This window comes from Phyllobates terribilis, unplaced genomic scaffold, assembly GCF_046119375.1.
Source record: "Phyllobates terribilis strain yellow unplaced genomic scaffold, ASM4611937v1 Scaffold_1__5_contigs__length_1240528914, whole genome shotgun sequence".
Lineage (NCBI taxonomy): Eukaryota > Metazoa > Chordata > Amphibia > Anura > Dendrobatidae > Phyllobates > Phyllobates terribilis.
Window position 1 is genome coordinate 393,373,903 of NW_027362761.1, and position 23,206 is coordinate 393,397,108.

General features: G+C 48.5%; 1 protein-coding gene across 1 annotated transcript in view; it reads right to left on the bottom strand.

Annotated features, from left to right (window-relative positions):
* Nucleotides 1-23,206, bottom strand: part of LOC141264426 (uncharacterized) — a 199,598-nt gene that overhangs the window by 7,647 nt on the left and 168,745 nt on the right. The window lies entirely within an intron of this gene.

Genomic DNA, 23,206 nt, shown 5'->3' on the forward strand with positions numbered 1-23,206 from the left:
TACTATATTATATATATATATTTCTCTGCGGTATCTGTGCATCATGAATCGTGTATGTGTTAAAGGGGCCACTGAGAATCTTTCGCCCGGGGCCCAGAAAAACCTGGAGCCGGCCCTGCGTCGAACACCCGTGTGTTCGCCGAACTGTTCGTCGAACACCTTCGAACACCGTTAAAACCAATGGCAGGCAAACAAAAACACATAGAAACACATAGAAAACACCTTTAAAGGTGTCCAAAAGCTGACAAACTGCTCAGAAGACACAAATAACACATGGAAAAGTGACAAGTACATATAGTCATGCGAAAAGAAAAGAGGTGGAGGAGTAAAAGGAGGGGGAGACACAGATATAGGCATGTCATGCCCTTCTAAAATCCAAAAAGTGAGAAGCCGACACATTCAGTCCGCTCCTGCCCGTGCCACCTCCGTGTCGCCGGGTTTGTGCCAGAGCCGCGGTGAACCCTGACGGCCAGCCCGCCTCTCCCAATACTGGTGCCTGTCCGCTGGTGGGTCGAGCGAGCCCCCCTGTGGTGGAGGCAGCTCTAAGCTTTTTAATTTAAATTGTCTCTCTAATTTGAATGAATACACTTTAAATCCATTTACAAGGATCTATTGGAGGGCAAGTCTCATGCCAGCAGCCGCGTAATTCCAGCTCCAGTAGCGTCCACTAAAGCTGCTGCAGTTAAAAAGCTTTTATAAGGATCGAGCTCGGCTGTCCACCGCAAGGCATCCTACTGCCAGTCCCAGCCCCTATGCCTTGGGGTGCCTCCTGATGCTCTTCACTGAGTATCCCGTGGTCCCGAAGCATTTCCTTTGAAAAAATTAAGTGTCCAAACTACAGGTGGTGTAGCTTGCTTAACAGCCGGGATAATCCGCTGACTAGCAGACACTGCTACTAGGCACAAAGTATTTCCTGGGCTAGATGCAGTTAAAAATTTGTAATTAGGTACTCTCGTTGGATGCTGAGAAAGCATTCCATAGAGTCTCCTGGCACGCTGTATATGATTCTCTTAAAAAGCTTGGGGTAGGGGTCTAGGGGACACTTTTATAGCCAAAATCACGGCCCTGTATCACAATACGTCACCTAGGCTGAAGATAAATGGAACTGTAGCACCCTGAGGGCTCGGTTGCTACAGAGGTATTGCACCTCACCCAGAGGTGTGATATCTCACTCTCAGGTAAGGATTGAGTGTGGATCAGGACCCGACACCTGCATGCATTACACCACATTGCCGTGGGACAGGGCGACCAATATGCCCCTGAGATGGGCACGACAGTCCCTGTCCCTGGCTGGAGTGGGGGGAGGGAACACTGAGGAAGGGGAACCCTGTAGTGCAGGAGCAGGGAGGAAGCAGTTCCTGGGTGCATTGAGAAGGGAGTATAAAAGGTGGGCACCATCTTAGTTCAGTGCAGAGAAGTCTGAGCAGAAGTGGCAGGGAGCAGGGGCTCTGCATGAGCTCTGCTCCGGAGGCGGGCCTAGTAACAGAGGCCCAGGCCTGGAAGAGGGAGAAGGAAGGAAGAGGAGCGGAGAAGGCTCCAGGAACGAGGAACGAAGGGATCCCAGGGGTGCGGACGGGCGAGTCGCCACCGCACGCCCGAATCCACCTGCGTGGAGGGGTCAGGCCAAAGGGGGAGACCGGTCCCCGAAACTAGTGGAGGCAGGAAACGACCCTCAGCTAGAAACCGGAGGCTGTGACATTTTATGTGGCGCAGCCACTCGCTACACCCGCAAGGAGGGCAGCACATATGGTCAGGGAAACTGGCGCCAAGTTTACCAAGAGGAGGCCCGAGGCAGCCGGACAGAAGGGTTGGTAAGAAAGGCCAGACAAAGGACACACAAAGGGGGTCCTGTGAAGCGCTCCAAAATTATCTGGGAGTTGTCTGAGCCCCTCACCTGGTGAGCACAGTACGACATGGGCTGCCATTACCTGCAGACGTGGTCTGGATAATAAGAACTGTGAGTAAAGGCCCTGGACTGCATCACTGACTCTGTGTCGTTACTGCTGCTGCCCTGCACCATCACCCCCATCCTCCGCATACACTGCCCTGAGGCTATACTCCTCCCGTGGGGAGTTATGCTACGCTCTGCTGCACCCACAACACCAGCCTCAGCGGTCTGCCCTGCAGCGGCGGTTCACTCTGACCGCAATCCACGGGTGGCGTAGTCGGACATTTAAACATCAAAACCACATAAATAGTTCCGCCACTGGTTTGACCACCCTGAGCCACGGAACCGGGTCGCCGCCACGAAGACTACAACCACCAGCATCCACCAAAAAGGGTCCGGCTCCGGGTGTCCCAAGGCCCAGGGGGTGCATCAGAACATTTTCATCACCTTTCACAATCACCAATGGGACAAGGCAGGGATGTCCTCTGTCCCCTCTCTTATACATCCTAGTGACGGAGCACCTGCTCTCATCAATTCGCCATAACCCCAATATTAGGTGGATTGAGGTGGGAGGCACCGAGTACAAGTGCTCTCTATTTGCTGATGATGTCCTAGTATATATCACTCAATCACATATATCCATCCATGCTGTTATGGCTGAAATAGATCACTTTGTTACATGGTCAAATTTTAAAATCAATGCAGCGAAGTCTGAGGCCCTCGATGTCTCCCTCCCCAAATCCATATAGGATTCCATCCAGTCCAACTTTCCCTTTGCCTGGCCCTCACAGGGTATCAAATACTTAGGAATTCCTATTCATAGAGACCTCTCCCATCTATGTTATCTTAATTTTGGGCCCTTTATTGAACAACTCCATACAGACCACGGTTGGCAAGTTAGAACTGTAAGATTCACTACGTGAACCACTGGTGTTTTGTGGAAAAGCACATGTACACTGTGTTCCAAATTATTATGCAAAAAGTGTTTAGGAGTGATAAGGGAAGAATTTGTTTGTTTGTCAGTTAAACTCATTGATGGTGATGTGTGTCAGGGCTCTTTATATCACTGTAAGCAATTGCAGACACCTGTGCTAATTAGTTTGGCAGGTGTGTCCAATGAAAGGCAAGACTACTTAAGAAGGCTGTCTCACATTATTAAGCAGCCTACATTTTCTGCCAAAATGGGAAAGAAAAAGGATGTGTCGGCTGCTGAGAAGCAACAAATTGTGGAGTGTTTAGGTCAAGGCATGACTACAATCAACATTGTGCGATGATCAGGATGAAGTGTCTTGGCAATCAAGAAGTATGTAGCTGATTCACAGTACACACGTGTGCGTGCTGATAAGGGCAAATTGAGGACTCTTTCCTACAGGCAATTACGTCAGGTTAAAAGAGCAGCGGCAAAAAAACCTTGTCATAGCAGCAGACAAGTTTTTGAAGCTGCTGGTGCCTCCAACGTCCCCCGAACAACAAGATGCAGGGTCCTTCAGAGGTTTGCAGCTGTGCATACGCCATCCTGTCGACCTCCTCTATCCACTTCACACAAGCAGAAACGGCTCCAGTGGGCCAAACATTACATGAAGACTAATTTCAAAACTGTTTTGTTCACGGATGAGTGCCGTGCAGCGCTCGATGGTCCAGATGGATGGAGTGGAGGATGGCTGGTTGATGGACACCCCACGCAAACACGGCTACAGCGCCAACAAGGAGGAGGTGGAGTAATGTTTTGGGCTGGAATCATGGGGAGAGAGATTGTCGGCCCCTTTAGGATCCCTGAAGGCGCTAAAGATGAACTCCATAATGTATGTGGATTTTCTCAAACAGCACTTCCTGCCATGGTTCAAGAAGAAGAACTGTGTATTTCACAGCAAGATCATTTTTTTGCATGATAATGCACCATCTCATGCTGCACATAAAACATCTGCATCTCTGGCTGATATGGGCATAAAAGGGGACAAACTTATGGTGTGACCCCCATGCTCCCCTGACCTCTACCCCATTCAGAACCTCTGGAGCATCATCAAAAGGAGTGTCTATGATGGCGGGAGGCAGTTCACATCTAAGCAACAGCTCTGGGAGGGTATTCTGTCCTCATGCAAAACAATTGAAGCAGAAACCATCCAAAACCTGACAAATTCAATGGACGAGAGAGTTCAGAAGCTTCTTTCGAAAAAGGGGTCCTATGTGAAAATGTAACATCACCTAGAATAAAGTTTTGAGTTGAAAACTGTTTGATTTCAGTTTCTAATAACCTGCTAATGCTTATAATTTCAAAAATGACCATTTTTTTTGGTCTTCATTAAAATGAAAAGGTTGATCGAAAAGTTTGGGGGATCTAAGAGTGTGGCAACCCAGTAGTCAGGATTACTTCGAATTCTGACAATATGAGGGTCATGTTGCAGGTAGTGCAGCAAGAAGGCACTTATGTGTCTTGCGCATCTCGGAGCCCCAAAATTATTTTCCGAGCTAGATGCAGCTAAAAATTATTATTAATTTTAAATCTGGTGGAGCTTAGTATAGATGGCCTAATAGGATCAGTGCTGCACACTGCTACAAAGCCCAAATTATTTTCCAGTCAAGATACAGATAAACATGATTAGTAATTTTAAATCTGGTGGAGCTTATTATAGATGGCCTAATAGAATCAGTGCTGCACACTGCTACAAAGCCCAAATTATTTTCCAGTCAAGATACAGATAAACATGATTAGTAATTTTAAATCTGGTGGAGCTTATTATAGATGGCCTAATAGAATCAGTGCTGCACACTGCTACAAAGCCCAAATTATTTTCCAGCCAAGATACAGATAAACATGATTAGTAATTTGAAAGCTTAAAACGGTTGGTAGGGTGATTTTAACCAATCATCAAGCTTTTACTCTCCCCAGGATGACACAGGGGTAGAAAAGTCGTTTCGGATCCATGATTTGTTCATCTTTATGAACGTGAGTCTGTCTACATTATCAGTGGAGAGCCGCGTGCGCTTATCTGTCAGCACACCACCAGCAGCGCTGAACACACGTTCAGACAGAACGCTGGCTGCGGGGCATGACAAGATCTCCAAGGCGTAAGTGGCTAGCTCCGGCCATTTATCCAGATTGGAAGCCCAAAAAGAGCAAGGGTCCAGTGACACAGTCATGGCTTCAATGTTTACTTGGAGATACTCCTGTACCATCGTCTCTAGGCGTTGACTATGTGTCAGACTTCTTGTCTCCTGTGGCCTTGCAAAGGATGGGCTAAAAAAGTGGTGAAATGATTCCGCAAAATTGATGTTACCAGCAGATACTGTGGTTCTGTTACGGTTTGAGTGCTGAACACTTGACGGTCCCACGGTTGGCAAGTTGGAACTGTGAGATTCACTACGTGCACCACTGGTGTTTTGTGGAAAAGCACATGTAAGATTCTGCAACAGTCTCTGCTGATATTCCTGCATGCGTGCATCCCTTTCTATGGCAGGAATAATTTTTGCAAATTTACTTTTGCACCGGGGATCTAACAGTGTGGCAACCCAGTAGTCAGGATTATTTCTAATTCTCACAATTCGAGGGTCATGTTGCAGGTAGTGCAGCAAGAAGGCACTCATGTGTGTTGCGCATCCAGGAGCACCAAGTCCCTGTTGTGTTGGTGGCGAGGTAACAATCATGCTTCCTTCCTCTGTCCTCTCCCCCCAACCTTGCACAACGGAAATGTGATCAAGGTCTCCCTCATCTGATGAGTCTTCCAACAGTTTGTCCTCCACTTCTTCCTTATGAAGCGTTATATGGGGGCCAGTATTCCGTATGGAGCCTTATATGGGGGCCAGTATTCCATATGGGGCCTTATATGGGGGCCAGTATTCCGTATGGGGCCTTATATGGGGGCCAGTATTCCTTATGGGGCCTTATATGGGGGCCAGTATTCCGTATGAAGCGTTATATGGGGGCCAGTATTCCGTATGGAGCCTTATATGGGGGCCAGTATTCCGTATGGAGCCTTATATGGGGGCCAGTATTCTGTGTGGAGCGATTCACCGGTTTCTGAGCTATTGTTGAATTTACAATAGATATCACTCATGTAATGTAAGAAGTGAAATCTTTGCATTGTACTATATTATATATATATATTTCTCTGCGGTATCTGTGCATCATGAATCGTGTATGTGTTAAAGGGGCCACTGAGAATCTTTCGCCCGGGGCCCAGAAAAACCTGGAGCCGGCCCTGCGTCGAACACCCGTGTGTTCGCCGAACTGTTCGTCGAACACCTTCGAACACCGTTAAAACCAATGGCAGGCAAACAAAAACACATAGAAACACATAGAAAACACCTTTAAAAGGTGTCCAAAAGCTGACAAACTGCTCAGAAGACACAAATAACACATGGAAAAGTGACAATTACATATAGTCATGCGAAAAGAAAAGAGGTGGAGGAGTAAAAGGAGGGGGAGACACAGATATAGGCATGTCATGCCCTTCTAAAATCCAAAAAGTGAGAAGCCGACACATTCAGTCCGCTCCTGCCCGTGCCACCTCCGTGTCGCCGGGTTTGTGCCAGAGCCGCGGTGAACCCTGACGGCCAGCCCGCCTCTCCCAATACTGGTGCCTGTCCGCTGGTGGGTCGAGCGAGCCCCCCTGTGGTGGAGGCAGCTCTAAGCTTTTTAATTTAAATTGTCTCTCTAATTTGAATGAATACACTTTAAATCCATTTACAAGGATCTATTGGAGGGCAAGTCTCATGCCAGCAGCCGCGTAATTCCAGCTCCAGTAGCGTCCACTAAAGCTGCTGCAGTTAAAAAGCTTTTATAAGGATCGAGCTCGGCTGTTCACCGCAAGGCATCCTACTGCCAGTCCCAGCCCCTATGCCTTGGGGTGCCTCCTGATGCTCTTCACTGAGTATCCCGTGGTCCCGAAGCATTTCCTTTGAAAAAATTAAGTGTCCAAACTACAGGTGGTGTAGCTTGCTTAACAGCTGGGATAATCCGCTGACTAGCAGACACTGCTACTAGGCACAAAGTATTTCCTGGGCTAGATGCAGTTAAAAATTTGTAATTAGATACTCTCGTTGGATGCTGAGAAAGCATTCCATAGAGTCTCCTGGCACGCTGTATATGATTCTCTTAAAAAGCTTGGGGTAGGGGTCTAGGGGACACTTTTATTGCCAAAATCACGGCCCTGTATCACAATACGTCACCTAGGCTGAAGATAAATGGAACTGTAGCACCCTGAGGGCTCGGTTGCTACAGAGGTATTGCACCTCACCCAGAGGTGTGATATCTCACTCTCAGGTAAGGATTGAGTGTGGATCAGGACCCGACACCTGCATGCATTACACCACATTGCCGTGGGACAGGGCGACCAATATGCCCCTGAGATGGGCACGACAGTCCCTGTCCCTGGCTGGAGTGGGGGGAGGGAACACTGAGGAAGGGGAACCCTGTAGTGCAGGAGCAGGGAGGAAGCAGTTCCTGGGTGCATTGAGAAGGGAGTATAAAAGGTGGGCACCATCTTAGTTCAGTGCAGAGAAGTCTGAGCAGAAGTGGCAGGGAGCAGGGGCTCTGCATGAGCTCTGCTCCGGAGGCGGGCCTAGTAACAGAGGCCCAGGCCTGGAAGAGGGAGAAGGAAGGAAGAGGAGCGGAGAAGGCTCCAGGAACGAGGAACGAAGGGATCCCAGGGGTGCGGACGGGCGAGTCGCCACCGCACGCCCGAATCCACCTGCGTGGAGGGGTCAGGCCAAAGGGGGAGACCGGTCCCTGAAACTAGTGGAGGCAGGAAACGACCCTCAGCTAGAAACCGGAGGCTGTGACATTTTATGTGGCGCAGCCACTCGCTACACCCGCAAGGAGGGCAGCACATATGGTCAGGGAAACTGGCGCCAAGTTTACCAAGAGGAGGCCCGAGGCAGCCAGACAGAAGGGTTGGTAAGAAAGGCCAGACAAAGGACACACAAAGGGGGTCCTGTGAAGCGCTCCAAAATTATCTGGGAGTTGTCTGAGCCCCTCACCTGGTGAGCACAGTACGACATGGGCTGCCATTACCTGCAGACGTGGTCTGGATAATAAGAACTGTGAGTAAAGGCCCTGGACTGCATCACTGACTCTGTGTCATTACTGCTGCTGCCCTGCACCATCACCCCCATCCTCCGCATACACTGCCCTGAGGCTATACTCCTCCCGTGGGGAGTTATGCTACGCTCTGCTGCACCCACAACACCAGCCTCAGCGGTCTGCCCTGCAGCGGCGGTTCACTCTAACCGCAATCCACGGGTGGCGTAGTCGGACATTTAAACATCAAAACCACATAAATAGTTCCGCCACTGGTTTGACCACCCTGAGCCACGGAACCGGGTCGCCGCCACGAAGACTACAACCACCAGCATCCACCAAAAAGGGTCCGGCTCCGGGTGTCCCAAGGCCCAGGGGGTGCATCAGAACATTTTCATCACCTTTCACAATCACCAATGGGACAAGGCAGGGATGTCCTCTGTCCCCTCTCTTATACATCCTAGTGACGGAGCACCTGCTCTCATCAATTCGCCATAACCCCAATATTAGGTGGATTGAGGTGGGAGGCACCGAGTACAAGTGCTCTCTATTTGCTGATGATGTCCTAGTATATATCACTCAATCACATATATCCATCCATGCTGTTATGGCTGAAATAGATCACTTTGTTACATGGTCAAATTTTAAAATCAATGCAGCGAAGTCTGAGGCCCTCGATGTCTCCCTCCCCAAATCCATATAGGATTCCATCCAGTCCAACTTTCCCTTTGCCTGGCCCTCACAGGGTATCAAATACTTAGGAATTCCTATTCATAGAGACCTCTCCCATCTATGTTATCTTAATTTTGGGCCCTTTATTGAACAACTCCATACAGACCACGGTTGGCAAGTTAGAACTGTAAGATTCACTACGTGAACCACTGGTGTTTTGTGGAAAAGCACATGTACACTGTGTTCCAAATTATTATGCAAAAAGTGTTTAGGAGTGATAAGGGAAGAATTTGTTTGTCAGTTAAACTCATTGATGGTGATGTGTGTCAGGGCTCTTTATATCACTGTAAGCAATTGCAGACACCTGTGCTAATTAGTTTGGCAGGTGTGTCCAATGAAAGGCAAGACTACTTAAGAAGGCTGTCTCACATTATTAAGCAGCCTACATTTTCTGCCAAAATGGGAAAGAAAAAGGATGTGTCGGCTGCTGAGAAGCAACAAATTGTGGAGTGTTTAGGTCAAGGCATGACTACAATCAACATTGTGCGATGATCAGGATGAAGTGTCTTGGCAATCAAGAAGTATGTAGCTGATTCACAGTACACACGTGTGCGTGCTGATAAGGGCAAATTGAGGACTCTTTCCTACAGGCAATTACGTCAGGTTAAAAGAGCAGCGGCAAAAAAACCTTGTCATAGCAGCAGACAAGTTTTTGAAGCTGCTGGTGCCTCCAACGTCCCCCGAACAACAAGATGCAGGGTCCTTCAGAGGTTTGCAGCTGTGCATACGCCATCCTGTCGACCTCCTCTATCCACTTCACACAAGCAGAAACGGCTCCAGTGGGCCAAACATTACATGAAGACTGATTTCAAAACTGTTTTGTTCACGGATGAGTGCCGTGCAGCGCTCGATGGTCCAGATGGATGGAGTGGAGGATGGCTGGTTGATGGACACCCCACGCAAACACGGCTACAGCGCCAACAAGGAGGAGGTGGAGTAATGTTTTGGGCTGGAATCATGGGGAGAGAGATTGTCGGCCCCTTTAGGATCCCTGAAGGCGCTAAAGATGAACTCCATAATGTATGTGGATTTTCTCAAACAGCACTTCCTGCCATGGTTCAAGAAGAAGAACTGTGTATTTCACAGCAAGATCATTTTTTTGCATGATAATGCACCATCTCATGCTGCACATAAAACATCTGCATCTCTGGCTGATATGGGCATAAAAGGGGGCAAACTTATGGTGTGACCCCCATGCTCCCCTGACCTCTACCCCATTCAGAACCTCTGGAGCATCATCAAAAGGAGTGTCTATGATGGCGGGAGGCAGTTCACATCTAAGCAACAGCTCTGGGAGGGTATTCTGTCCTCATGCAAAACAATTGAAGCAGAAACCATCCAAAACCTGACAAATTCAATGGATGAGAGAGTTCAGAAGCTCCTTTCGAAAAAGGGGTCCTATGTGAAAATGTAACATCACCTAGAATAAAGTTTTGAGTTGAAAACTGTTTGATTTCAGTTTCTAATAACCTGCTAATGCTTATAATTTCAAAAATGACCATTTTTTTGGTCTTCATTAAAATGAAAAGGTTGATCGAAAAGTTTGGGGGATCTAAGAGTGTGGCAACCCAGTAGTCAGGATTACTTCGAATTCTGACAATATGAGGGTCATGTTGCAGGTAGTGCAGCAAGAAGGCACTTATGTGTCTTGCGCATCTCGGAGCCCCAAAATTATTTTCCGAGCTAGATGCAGCTAAAAATTATTATTAATTTTAAATCTGGTGGAGCTTAGTATAGATGGCCTAATAGGATCAGTGCTGCACACTGCTACAAAGCCCAAATTATTTTCCAGTCAAGATACAGATAAACATGATTAGTAATTTTAAATCTGGTGGAGCTTATTATAGATGGCCTAATAGAATCAGTGCTGCACACTGCTACAAAGCCCAAATTATTTTCCAGTCAAGATACAGATAAACATGATTAGTAATTTTAAATCTGGTGGAGCTTATTATAGATGGCCTAATAGAATCAGTGCTGCACACTGCTACAAAGCCCAAATTATTTTCCAGCCAAGATACAGATAAACATGATTAGTAATTTGAAAGCTTAAAACGGTTGGTAGGGTGATTTTAACCAATCATCAAGCTTTTACTCTCCCCAGGATGACACAGGGGTAGAAAAGTCGTTTCGGATCCATGATTTGTTCATCTTTATGAACGTGAGTCTGTCTACATTATCAGTGGAGAGCCGCGTGCGCTTATCTGTCAGCACACCACCAGCAGCGCTGAACACACGTTCAGACAGAACGCTGGCTGCGGGGCATGACAAGATCTCCAAGGCGTAAGTGGCTAGCTCCGGCCATTTATCCAGATTGGAAGCCCAAAAAGAGCAAGGGTCCAGTGACACAGTCATGGCTTCAATGTTTACTTGGAGATACTCCTGTACCATCGTCTCTAGGCGTTGACTATGTGTCAGACTTCTTGTCTCCTGTGGCCTTGCAAAGGATGGGCTAAAAAAGTGGTGAAATGATTCCGCAAAATTGATGTTACCAGCAGATACTGTGGTTCTGTTACGGTTTGAGTGCTGAACACTTGACGGTCCCACGGTTGGCAAGTTGGAACTGTGAGATTCACTACGTGCACCACTGGTGTTTTGTGGAAAAGCACATGTAAGATTCTGCAACAGTCTCTGCTGATACTCCTGCATGCGTGCATCCCTTTCTATGGCAGGAATAATTTCTGCAAATTTACTTTTGCACCGGGGATCTAACAGTGTGGCAACCCAGTAGTCAGGATTATTTCTAATTCTCACAATTCGAGGGTCATGTTGCAGGTAGTGCAGCAAGAAGGCACTCATGTGTGTTGCGCATCCAGGAGCACCAAGTCCCTGTTGTGTTGGTGGCGAGGTAACAATCATGCTTCCTTCCTCTGTCCTCTCCCCCCAACCTCGCACAACGGAAATGTGATCAAGGTCTCCCTCATCTGATGAGTCTTCCAACAGTTTGTCCTCCACTTCTTCCTGGGATCCTGCACCTTCCTCACTAGTTTGGCTGCTACCATGCGCCCTGGTAAAACCATCTCCCCCACCCTCACATGCCTGCCGCCTTGGTGCTGCCGACCGTCTGGACCTTGCAGATGTTAGCCCTTCCGCATACAACTCCTCCTCCTCTACTTCCTCCACCTCCTCTTGTGCCACCACCTGACTCCGAATTCTGTTTAACATGTGCTCCAGCATGTAAATCACCGGAATAGTCATGCTGATAATGGCATCGTCAGCACTAAACATCTTCGTCGCCATTTCAAAACTGTGCAGAAGGGTGCATAGGTCCCTGATCTGAGACCACTCCTCCAGCGTGATTTGCCCCACCTCTGGATCTCGTTGGCCCAGGCTATACGTCAGAACGTATTGCACCAGGGCTTGTCGGTGCTGCCACAGTCGCTGCAACATGTGCAGAGTTGAATTCCACCGGGTAGGCACATCGCATTTTAGCCGGTGAAGTAGCAGGCCCAACGACTTCTGTAGAGATGTAAGTCGCTGGGCTGCGGGATGCGAACGGCGGAAGTGAGCACACAGCGACCGTGCCCTCTGCAGAAGGCCATCTAGTCTGGGATAGTGGGCTAAAAATTGCTGGACAACCAGGTTCAACACGTGAGCCATACAAGGCACGTGTGTGACATTGCCCCGGCGAAGGGCCGCACCCAGGTTTGCAGCATTATCGCACACGGCCTTCCCTGGTTTCAGGTCCAGTGGAGACAACCATTCATGAAATTGGTTCTCCAGAGCTGACCACAACTCCTCAGCTGTGTGACTCACATTTCCCAGACATTTCAAAGTAAAAACCGCCTGATGACGTTGAGCCCTACTGCCAGCATAGTAAGGAGGTGTGCAGGATCCCTTCTGCGCAGTTAGAAAGCTTGTGGCATGACCAGACAGGCTTTGGGTGCAGGTGGAAGACCGAGAGGAGGTTGAGGAGGCTGAAGCAGTGGAGGAACTTTGACATAAAGAGGATTGACGCACAACTCGTGGGGACGGCAAGACTTGGACAGCAGCCCCTTGTCCTGCTGTCACCATAGTTACCCAGTGCCCAGTCAGCGACATGTAACGCCCCTGTCCATGCCTACTCGTCCAAGTGTCTGTGGTGAAATGCACCTTGTCACACACAGAGTTTCTCAAAGAAGCGGTGATGTTGTGTGCGACATGCTGGTGGAGCGCAGGCACACCTTTCTTTGAGAAGTAGTGCCGACTGGGCATCTGGTACTGGGGCACTGCGACGGACATAAGGTCTCGAAAATCCTCTGTGTCCACCAGGCGGAAAGGCAGCATTTCTGTAGCCAAGAGTTTGCAGATGGTGAAATTCAACCTCTTAGCTTTCTCATGGCTAGGAGGAAATGGTCTTTTACTTGTCCACATCTGAGGGACCGAGGGCTGGCTATTGTGCTTAGACGGGGTTGATAAGGGTGTCCCCAGCAAACTGCCGGTCTGTGAGGAAGATGCAGGCGGACATGTTAGGTTGCCTTGATCCAAAGGTGGTGCTATCGATGTCGGACAGCGCTCAACACCAGCTGGTGTTACCACCTCCAAAGAAAATGATGACCTGCCAATCACGCTGGCTGTTGCGGGTAAAGAGGTGGCAGGTCTGCGCCCCAAAACAGGTGTGAACGCTGTCCCCCCAGTCACAGAGGATGAAGAGGCCGCGGATGCACAAGATATGGCAGACGGTGGTTGGCCCGGCCGGCTAGGCCGCATTGTAGCACACTGAGCTTCCTACTGCAACTTATGCTTCATGTCCATGTGCCGGTTCATGCATGAAGTACTCAAACTATGTATTTTTTGGCCTCTACTTAGCTTTTGCTGACAAATGTTACAGATAACACGAGTTGGGTCACCTTTATCGATCTGAAAAAATGCCCAGGCTATGCAAGGCTTAGCACCCATGCGACCTGAAGAGCCACCACGACTTGTGGTGAGAGGCAGAGTTGTGTTTGAGGATGCAGTTGTTGACGTGCTTCCAGTACTACGTCTCTGTCCAGGAAGGCGCAACCTGACCTCGTCGTCACTAGCATCTTCCTCCACCTCCTCTGCTGACCTCATCTCTTGGCTGACTGTGGGTTGACAGTAAGTGGGATCTCCAACCTCATCATCATCACCCTGTGCGTTATCACACCCGTCGTCCTCAGAGCCAACCTGTTCCTGCCCTGACAAAAAACTAAAGTTGTCGCTCCAATCACGTATTTGAGTCTCATCATCGTCTTCCTCATTGTCTCCACCAACAGGAGTTACAGTTTGGGAATGAGGGTCTACATTATGGTCAGAACCTTCTGCGTCTGGTCCTGGATCCGACTCATAAAGATTCTGGGCATCAGTGCAGATCATTTCCTCGTCTGGATTCACAGAAGCGCTGGAGTCGACCTCTGATTCCCAGGCTATAGTATGAGTAAACAGCTCTGCAGACTCAACCATCTGTTCTACCTCATACTCAGACGGGCAGCTGGAGATTTGGGAGCTGTGAGGAAGCAAGTGCGATTGGGGTGACATCTTTGAGGACTGGAGTATTTGTGATGTTGAAGTTGATGTGGAGGAGAGCCCACTTAAAGGAGCACTTGATATCCGTTGAAGCACCTGCTGTTTTTGTGCCTCATCTGGAATTTGTAGCGATTGGCGTGGCCGTAAGAAAGGGATCTTATCACATTGTCCGCTAAAAGAAGTAGACATTTTAGTTTGGCTGGAAGATGGTCTTTCTTCTGCAGATGTTACTGTTGCTTTAACACCTACCCCATGGACACAACCTTTTTTCCCCTTCCCAACACACCTATTCCCCTTTCCACCAGCAGGCCTTTTTCCACTCATTTTGGTGGTTAACTAATTCACAACTCTGGAGTTGTTTGCACAAAAAAACAATGGATGGGAACCGAGCAGAGCTGAGTGGCCAAACTGTGGTATTAGGCCAAAACTATTGGCTGGGTTAGATGCAGAAAAAAAATTATATTCAATTTGCAACCTGATGGAGGTCAGTATAGATGGACTAATAGAACAAGTCCCACACACAGCTAGAAGGCCAAATATTTTTTCAGAGCTAGATGCAGAAAAAAATTATATTCAGTTTGCAACCTGATGGAGGTCAGTATAGATGGACTAATAGAACAAGTCCCACACACAGCTAGAAGCCCAAATATTTTTTCAGAGGTAGATGCAGAAAAAAATTATATTCAGTTTGCAACCTGATGGAGGTCAGTATAGATGGACTAATAGAGAAAGTCCCACACACTGCTAGAAGGCCAAATATTTTTTCAGAGGTAGATGCAGATAAAAATTATTTTGAATTTGCAACCTGATGGAGGTCAGTATAAATGGACTAATAGAGAAAGTCCCACACACTGCTAGAAGGCCAAATATTTTTTCAGAGCTAGATGCAGAAAAAAATTATATTCAGTTTGCAACCTGATGGAGGTCAGTATAGATGGACTAATAGAACAAGTCCCACACACAGCTAGAAGCCCAAATATTTTTTCAGAGGTAGATGTAGAAAAAAATTATATTCAGTTTGCAACCTGATGGAGGTCTGTATAGATGGATTAATAGAACAAGTCCCACACACAGCTAGAAGCCCAATATTTTTTTCAGAGGTAGATGCAGAAAAAAAATATATTCAGTTTGCAACCTGATGGAGGTCAGTATAGATGGACTAATAGAGAAAGTCCCACACACTGCTAGAAGGCCAAATATTTTTTCAGAGGTAGATGCAGATAAAAATTATTTTTAATTTGCAGCCTGATGGAGGTCAGTATAGATGGACTGATAGAGAAAGTCCCACACACTGCTAGAAGGCCAAATATTTTTTCAGAGGTAGATGCAGATAAAAATTATTTTTAATTTGCAGCCTGATGGAGGTCAGTATAGATGGACTAATAGAGAAAGTCCCACACACTGCTAGAAGGCCAAATATTTTTTCAGAGCTAGATGCAGACAAAAAATTATTTTGAATTTGCAACCTGATGGAGGTCAGTATAGATGGACTAATAGAGAAAGTCCCACACACTGCTAGAAGGCCAATATTTTTTCAGAGCTAGATGCAGACAAAAAATTATTTTTAATTTGCAACCTGATGGAGGTCAGTATAGATGGACTAATAGAATGATGCTATGCCCAAAAGATTTTACTTCACTAGGTGCAGTAAAAAAATTGGTATTCTATACACAGGTGGTATATCTTGCAACACAGATAGGCTACTCCACTGACTAACACACTCTGCAATAGGCCAAAAAGGATTAGCTTTGCTAGATTCAGCCAAATGCTGTGAAAAAAACTTGCACAGCACTGGCACAGACCTGCCTGGCAAAAACTGATAGGAACTGATGTAACCTAGTCCTGAAAAGGACTGCAATTACAATTAGTCTTTACTCCCACAATCTATCTATTTAAGAGCACAGACCTGCCTGATAAAAGTCGTAGGAAATGCTGTAACCTAGTCCTTAAAAGGACTGCAATCACAACTATTCCCTACTCCCAAGCTATCTGTAGATTTGTGCGAAAATTGGCTTGAAATTAACAAGGTATAGCGCACACAGCAACAGCGGTGCCGTCTAACACGCAGCTGCAGCAGTGAGAAAATGGTGGCGACGGGGAAAATGGCTTGGTCTTATAGGGCAAGGACATGTGACATACACTGCCAATGACACATGCCCTTGCTTGTGTGAAAAAAATCACTTCGCTCCGTGTGTGCGCTGCTGATAGGCTGACAGATTGCACCTCCCCACTGTAAATGCGGGAAAGAGAAAAAAAAATGGAGATCTTCATTATTCCTGCAGAGATCCATCCCCTGCCCTTCCCCCCACCCCGCTGTACACTCAAACTGCGTATTAACATTAATTTTCATCATTACTGAGAAAAAATCCAGTTATGATTTTGGTGCACGAACAGTTATCGAACATAACCTCGAACAGCCGAATTTTTCTCAAATCGTTCGTGTTCGCCGAACGGCTCGAACACCGCCCAAAACAGCTCGAATTTGAGATTGGTGAACAGTTCGAGTAGAACAACGCTCATCTGTAGTTACAAACTGCTCATGCACACGAGACAGCCACATCAATTGAAATCCCCATAGGTGTACAGATGTATTTCAATGGAAAGAGGAATGCTTTTCTGACAGCGGTTCATTTCTCTGCTTAAAGAGTTATTACCATCTTAGACATTTATGTCATATTTCAGAATATGCAAGAATATGCAGGTAATGGAGAAACATATGGGTTAATTCTGCGCTGCCATGTAGAAAGGATGAGGGATGCCAATCCGAGTGTAAGTGGTTTATTTAGTCAACGCTTTTCGAAGTATACAAACTTCTTCCTCAGGACAACCCATTTGTTTCTCCACTACCTGCACTTTCATCCCCTCGTGGGTTTGCAGCAGCCTAAGTGTTATCAGTGATTGTGTGCACACAACCCGACCAGGTGAGCACTATTAAGTTATTTTCTCAATATTGTTACCCAGATAAGACCCTATTTTTGCGCTTTGTGTCTTTCCAGTTCTCTCTTTACTTGGATATACCAGAATATGACACCTATGCAACCTGCACCTATTTTGAGATCTGTAATCCCTTAATCCCTATACATATAAGTAGTTATACTCAGATGGTGTGTTGCTTTCTTGGTTAGTGTGTGTAAGCCGGGCAGCGTGTAGTAATTTGGAGTGGGGCTCTTGCACCTTAGAGGTGTGGTGCCAACAACAAATTCAGAAACCAGGAGTACAACACCAACTCATACTTATGTACTGCTTGATAAACATGTCACAGGAGGGTATCGTGCTTAATGTTGCGAACACGCTAGAACTTGACTGGAGTTTGAGAAACACTGATCTAATGGAATATCAATAGTAATTCACACAGCAAAATAATGTGCTGTAAAAGAAATAGTAGTGTATTCTAAACATTAGGAACATACAGATTAACTCTTATTAATTTATTTGACTATCGGCAATAACCTAAACATGGCAGCCCAGTATTTTTTACCAGGGAAAGCCCTTCACTTTTTACTTGGACATGCATTTTTTACAGAAAATTCCAATCCACATTATTTTTCAGTAACTTTTTTCTCCTAATGGAAAAAAGAAGCAAATGCAGTTCATAATTGTTCTTTACCTCTCCCAGAGCATAACGCTACATGAGCCTATAATTAAGAAATAAATGGATATATACATAAGCTAAGGCTCTGCTTTTAATGTATCCAGCAATTTTCTATCATCTTTTCATAAAAACAATAGAAACATGTCTTGGTGAACATGTTTGCGTAGAACCTAAAGATGAGGATCCACTCTGATCGTCAGAACGGGGAACATTTATTTCCGATAGAATGGAGTGGAAGTGCACATGCTCGATCAGCTGTCCATTTATTTCTTATGGGGCTTCTGAGCACTGCTCTCGTTTTTTTCCGGCAGCCCCATAGAGAATTAAACCGGGATTAAAGTTCTCCATCGGGGATAAATATTCCCCATTCTGCCAATCTGTGCATGTGTAGCGCCCCGAGGGTTCGGCCGCTACAGGGGTATTGCACCTCAGTCCAGAGGTGTGATATTCCACTCCTGGGTAAGGATGGAGTATGGACCAGAGCTCAGTTAGCTGCATACAGCATACACACCCCATTTCCGAGGGACAGCTCAACGGTGCTCCTACTAGACAGAAGTGCAGGCACGACCGATTATGTCCCTGCCTGGAGTGGGGAGGGGGATGGAACACCCAGTGCTGTAGGGGCAGATAGGGGTTGGTTCCTGAGCGTAGGAAGGAGCTCATTGGTTGCTGGTCACCTGGGCTCATGGTCAGAGGGAGGTATAAAAGGTGGGCACCATCTTAGATCTGGGTTCAGTTCAGTCTGTGAGGAGAGGAGAGCTGACAGGGAGCAGCAGCTCAGGCTGAGTGCTGCTCCAGAGGCAGGCCTAGAGAAGAGGCCGGAGCCTGAGAGGAGAAGGAGAAGTGGGCCTGGAGAAGAGGCCAAGGGAAGGAGGAGAAGACAGAACAGGAAAGAAGGAGAAGAGAGAGAGAAACAGAAGGGCACAGGAACAAGAAGGTGGAAGGGACCCTAAGAACCCACGAGAATCCAGGGTGAAGGGTCAGGCAGATTAAGGGTACCGGATCCCAAGTTGGTGGAGGAGAAACTACCCTCAGCCAAAGACCAGTCGTCGTGATCATTTATTGGTGCGATACCTCATCAAACCTGCTAGGAAGGCACCATATAGGACAGCGGAGGACGGGGCCCACGTTTACCCGCACAAGTCCGCGGCAGCTGGACAAAAGTGGGTCACTGGTGAGGCAGGCCAGAGGAAGGATTAAAGGGGGTCCTGTGCCATGCTCTTGACTGCTTGGGAGTTGACCGAGCCCCACACCTGGTGGACGCAGCACGGCTTGGGCGGTCACTACCTGTACAGAAGTGACCTGGAGTACCTGAACTATGAGTAAACGACATTGGACTGCAGTACGTTGTCTGTGTGCTCTTTCGCTCCTCCAGCACTACCGGTACTGGGACTCTCACCACCATCACTCCCACCATCCACTACACTGCCCTGGGGCTGCACTCTTCCCGTGGGGAGTCACACCACCTCAGCTGCACCCATCATCAGCCCCAGCGGTCTGCATGCAGCAGCGGTTCCTAATAGCCGCAATCCACGGGTGGCGTAGTCGGACATTATCTAAAGCACGTAGCAGACTACCATTGGTCTGACCACCCTGAGCCGCGGGACCGGGCCGCCACTACTACCCCCATCGTTCCCCTATCGCCCGGATCCGCGTGCCCCACGGCCCAGGGGGCGAGTCAGATTTGGCGTAGTCGGCAGGATCGTTACCCACCCGCCACAAGCGGGTATTGCGCGCCTGAAAAAAGTCTGTTTTATTGTACGAAAGATGGCGCCCGCCCCAGAAGAACGAGCGCCATAATGTGCATGCCAAAAGACAACAGGAAGCCACCTCACATCGTGGGCCAGGTCCCAGAATGGCGCCAAAGAAAGAGCCCACCCCCAACAGCCATGAGCACGGCTGTGGAGATGTCCATCAAGATGGGGGCGCTGCCCCTGAAAGTGATTGTCACCAAGTTGCCCCGGGACCACCCCCAATGGGGGTGGGAAGAGAAGAAAACTGTGGGGCAGGGCGCGGTCTGGATCAGTCTGGCCAGGCCACACCCAAAGATAGAGACAGGAACCAGCTCCAGCGCCCTGGCGCGTGGCCTGCTGCAGGCCGAATCCCCATGCAGCTTCACGGAGCTGCTAGCACACCTCCCCAAGGAAGACCCCGAGTATGTGCGGGCTGCGCTGGAGGAGCTGGACCGGAGGATGGTCCGGGCGCAGCGGGACGTGATTGCCGGGTGGAAAGAAGAAATGGCCCGGCGGGCCGTGATCCTGCAGCAGGAGGCGCCGTCGACATCCAGCGGCACACCAGCCACCGAGGGCAGTGAAAGCAGAGCGGAGGCCGAGGACGACGCCGCGGAGGAGGCCGCGACAGCAGAGGCAGGTAACGGAGACGCCCCTACCCCGAACCCTGGGGCCGCCGACCTGCCCCTGCACCCTGTTGCGGAGCCCAACGTACCTGAACCCGCCATCGACACCGTGCCGACACCGCTACCAACCGGTTCCCAGGCCATCGACACCACCAGCGAGCCCCGCCCCACGCCGTGCCCTCTGACCCCAGGCGTGATCAGCAGACCACAATCGCAGGCCCGGTCGCAAGGCCTAGCGCCCCCGTACGCCGCCCGTCGACGGGAGTACTGCCGCCAACAGCTGGAGGTGTTCGAGAGGGAGCAGTGGGAGCGGCGCATGAAACAGGAGAAGCTGCAGGCCCAAAGTGGGGAGCAGAAGATGAAGGCCCGACGAGATCCCCGAGCTGCCCGCGGTCCCCGAGTCACCGGGACTGTCGTGAAATTTCACATGGAACATGACTGCGGTTTCATCCGAGACCCTGAGACCATCAGCGATGTGTTCGTGACGAGGAGAGATGTGGAGAGCCACCTGCCGGAGGGTCATCGAGGGCGAGATCTGTTTCCAGGGGATGTGGTGTCTTACACCCGACACCAAGGCGTGAAGGGATGGTACGCCCTCCACGTCCACAGAGTAGTAGAGGAGGAGGAGCAGCACTACTCGGACTCTGAGTACCAGGAGGGCCCGGACGGGCCTGAAGATCATGAGGAAGAAGGAGCATCAGGAGGACACCGTTACCAGTGAACGGTAAAGTGGAATTGTACATAGTTACCCGTCAGGGTACAGAGAACTGTGTGGGACTGTTTCAAATTGAGTGTGGTCCCCGTTGGGACTGATATAGGACTGTGTGAAAGTTATCCCCTACATCCCCTACCAGGCTGAGGACTGTGAGCAGCCATTTCCCTTCCCAAAACTGGCCGAGGACTGAGAGCGGCCACCCCTTTGTATATAGTTGCGCTTCTTAAAGCGCCCCCTACTGGTTTTATAAAAAAGACTGCAACGTCTACCTCAAGGCAAATTTGCTGGACTGTTGCACTTAGAAGAAGAAAAAACACCTGGTCGCAAGTTGCACCGCGGCCATGATCCAAGGATACAAGAATGTGTCTTATTTAAAAAATGTTTTATATGAAGAGTTTAATATGCTGCTAGAAAATGTTTTACATAATTTTGAGACCGTTTTATATGATAAGTGACAAAAGAGTTCCAGAAGTATTAGTATGTGTTTTATAATAGTGTGACAAGAAAAGAAAAGTGTGTCCCATAAAGGGAGTTGAACAATGTCGTCCGTTTCTAAATGTAAAAAGTTTTAAAAAGTTTTGCATGTCCTGTAATCGACTGTTTTTGCTCTTTTCCAGCCCGAGGGCGTGCTGTGCTTTACCAGGGAGGAATGTAGCGCCCCGAGGGTTCGGCCGCTACAGGGGTATTGCACCTCAGTCCAGAGGTGTGATATTCCACTCCCGGGTAAGGATGGAGTATGGACCAGAGCTCAGTTAGCTGCATACAGCACACACACCCCATTTCCGAGGGACAGCTCAACGGTGCTCCCACTAGACAGAAGTGCAGGCACGACCGACTATGTCCCTGCCTGGAGTGGGGAGGGGGGTGGAACACCCAGTGCTGTAGGGGCAGATAGGGGTTGGTTCCTGAGCGTAGGAAGGAGCTCATTGGTTGCTGGTCACCTGGGCTCATGGTCAGAGGGAGGTATAAAAGGTGGGCACCATCTTAGATCTGGGTGCAGTTCAGTCTGTGAGGAGAGGAGAGCTGACAGGGAGCAGCAGCTCAGGCTGAGTGCTGCTCCAGAGGCAGGCCTAGAGAAGAGGCTGGAGCCTGAGAGGAGAAGGAGAAGTGGGCCTGGAGAAGAGGCCAAGGGAAGGAGGAGAAGACAGAACAGGAAAGAAAGAGAAGAGAGAGAGAAACAGAAGGGCACAGGAACAAGAAGGTGGAAGGGACACTAAGAACCCACGAGAATCCAGGGTGAAGGGTCAGGCAGATTAAGGGTACCGGATCCCAAGTTGGTGGAGGAGAAACTACCCTCAGCCAAAGACCGGTCGTCGTGATCATTTATTGGTGCGACACCTCATCAAACCTGCTAGGAAGGCACCATATAGGACAGCGGAGGACGGGGCCCACGGTTACCCGCACAAGTCCGCGGCAGCTGGACAAAAGTGGGTCACTGGTGAGGCAGGCCAGAGGAAGGATTAAAGGGGGTCCTGTGCCATGCTCTTGACTGCTTGGGAGTTGACCGAGCCCCACACCTGGTGGACGCAGCACGGCTCGGGCGGTCACTACCTGTACAGAAGTGACCTGGAGTACCTGAACTGTGAGTAAACGACATTGGACTGCAGTACGTTGTCTGTGTGCTCTTTCGCTCCTCCAGCACTACCGGTACTGGGACTCTCACCACCATCACTCCCACCATCCACTACACTGCCCTGGGGCTGCACTCTTCCCGTGGGGAGTCACACCACCTCAGCTGCACCCATCATCATCCCCAGCGGTCTGCATGCAGCGGCGGTTCCTAATAGCCGCAATCCACGGGTGGCGTAGTTGGACATTATCTAAAGCACGTAGCAGACTACCATTGGTCTGACCACCCTGAGCCGCGGGACCGGGCCGCCACTACTACCCCCATCGTTCCCCTATCGCCCGGATCCGCGTGCCCCACGGCCCAGGGGGAGAGTCACATGTCCCAGCAGTCCAACACCTACTGATCAGGATGTTCTTGTCTATCCTGAGGCTAGGTGATACATTTTTTTTTAACTGGACAATCCCTATCATACAATAGTCAACTGACTTTCTTTGTAGGCTATCTGGCATTATTATATTATAAGGGTCCTAGTGTGTGAGAGCAGGCGGCCTCATTATAGAGCCAATTTGGTAATGACTGATATGAGTGAATAAGTTTTAAAGGAAAAATCTAAAACACACTTAAATAATATTCTTTTCACACTGGTGTTTTTTTTTCATAAATGCAATTAATGTGGACTTATTGACTACCTGTCTGTCTCTATAATGGAGCCAAAAGCACAACCTAATAAACCACACAAAAAATAGATCCTATATTTTTTTTCTTAAAATAGTTTTTTAACATATAAAAGGGGAAAAGGGTAAAACATAATAAACATATATAATGAGCAATACAAAATTAAGATTAATAACAATGTAAATTGTCACCCCAA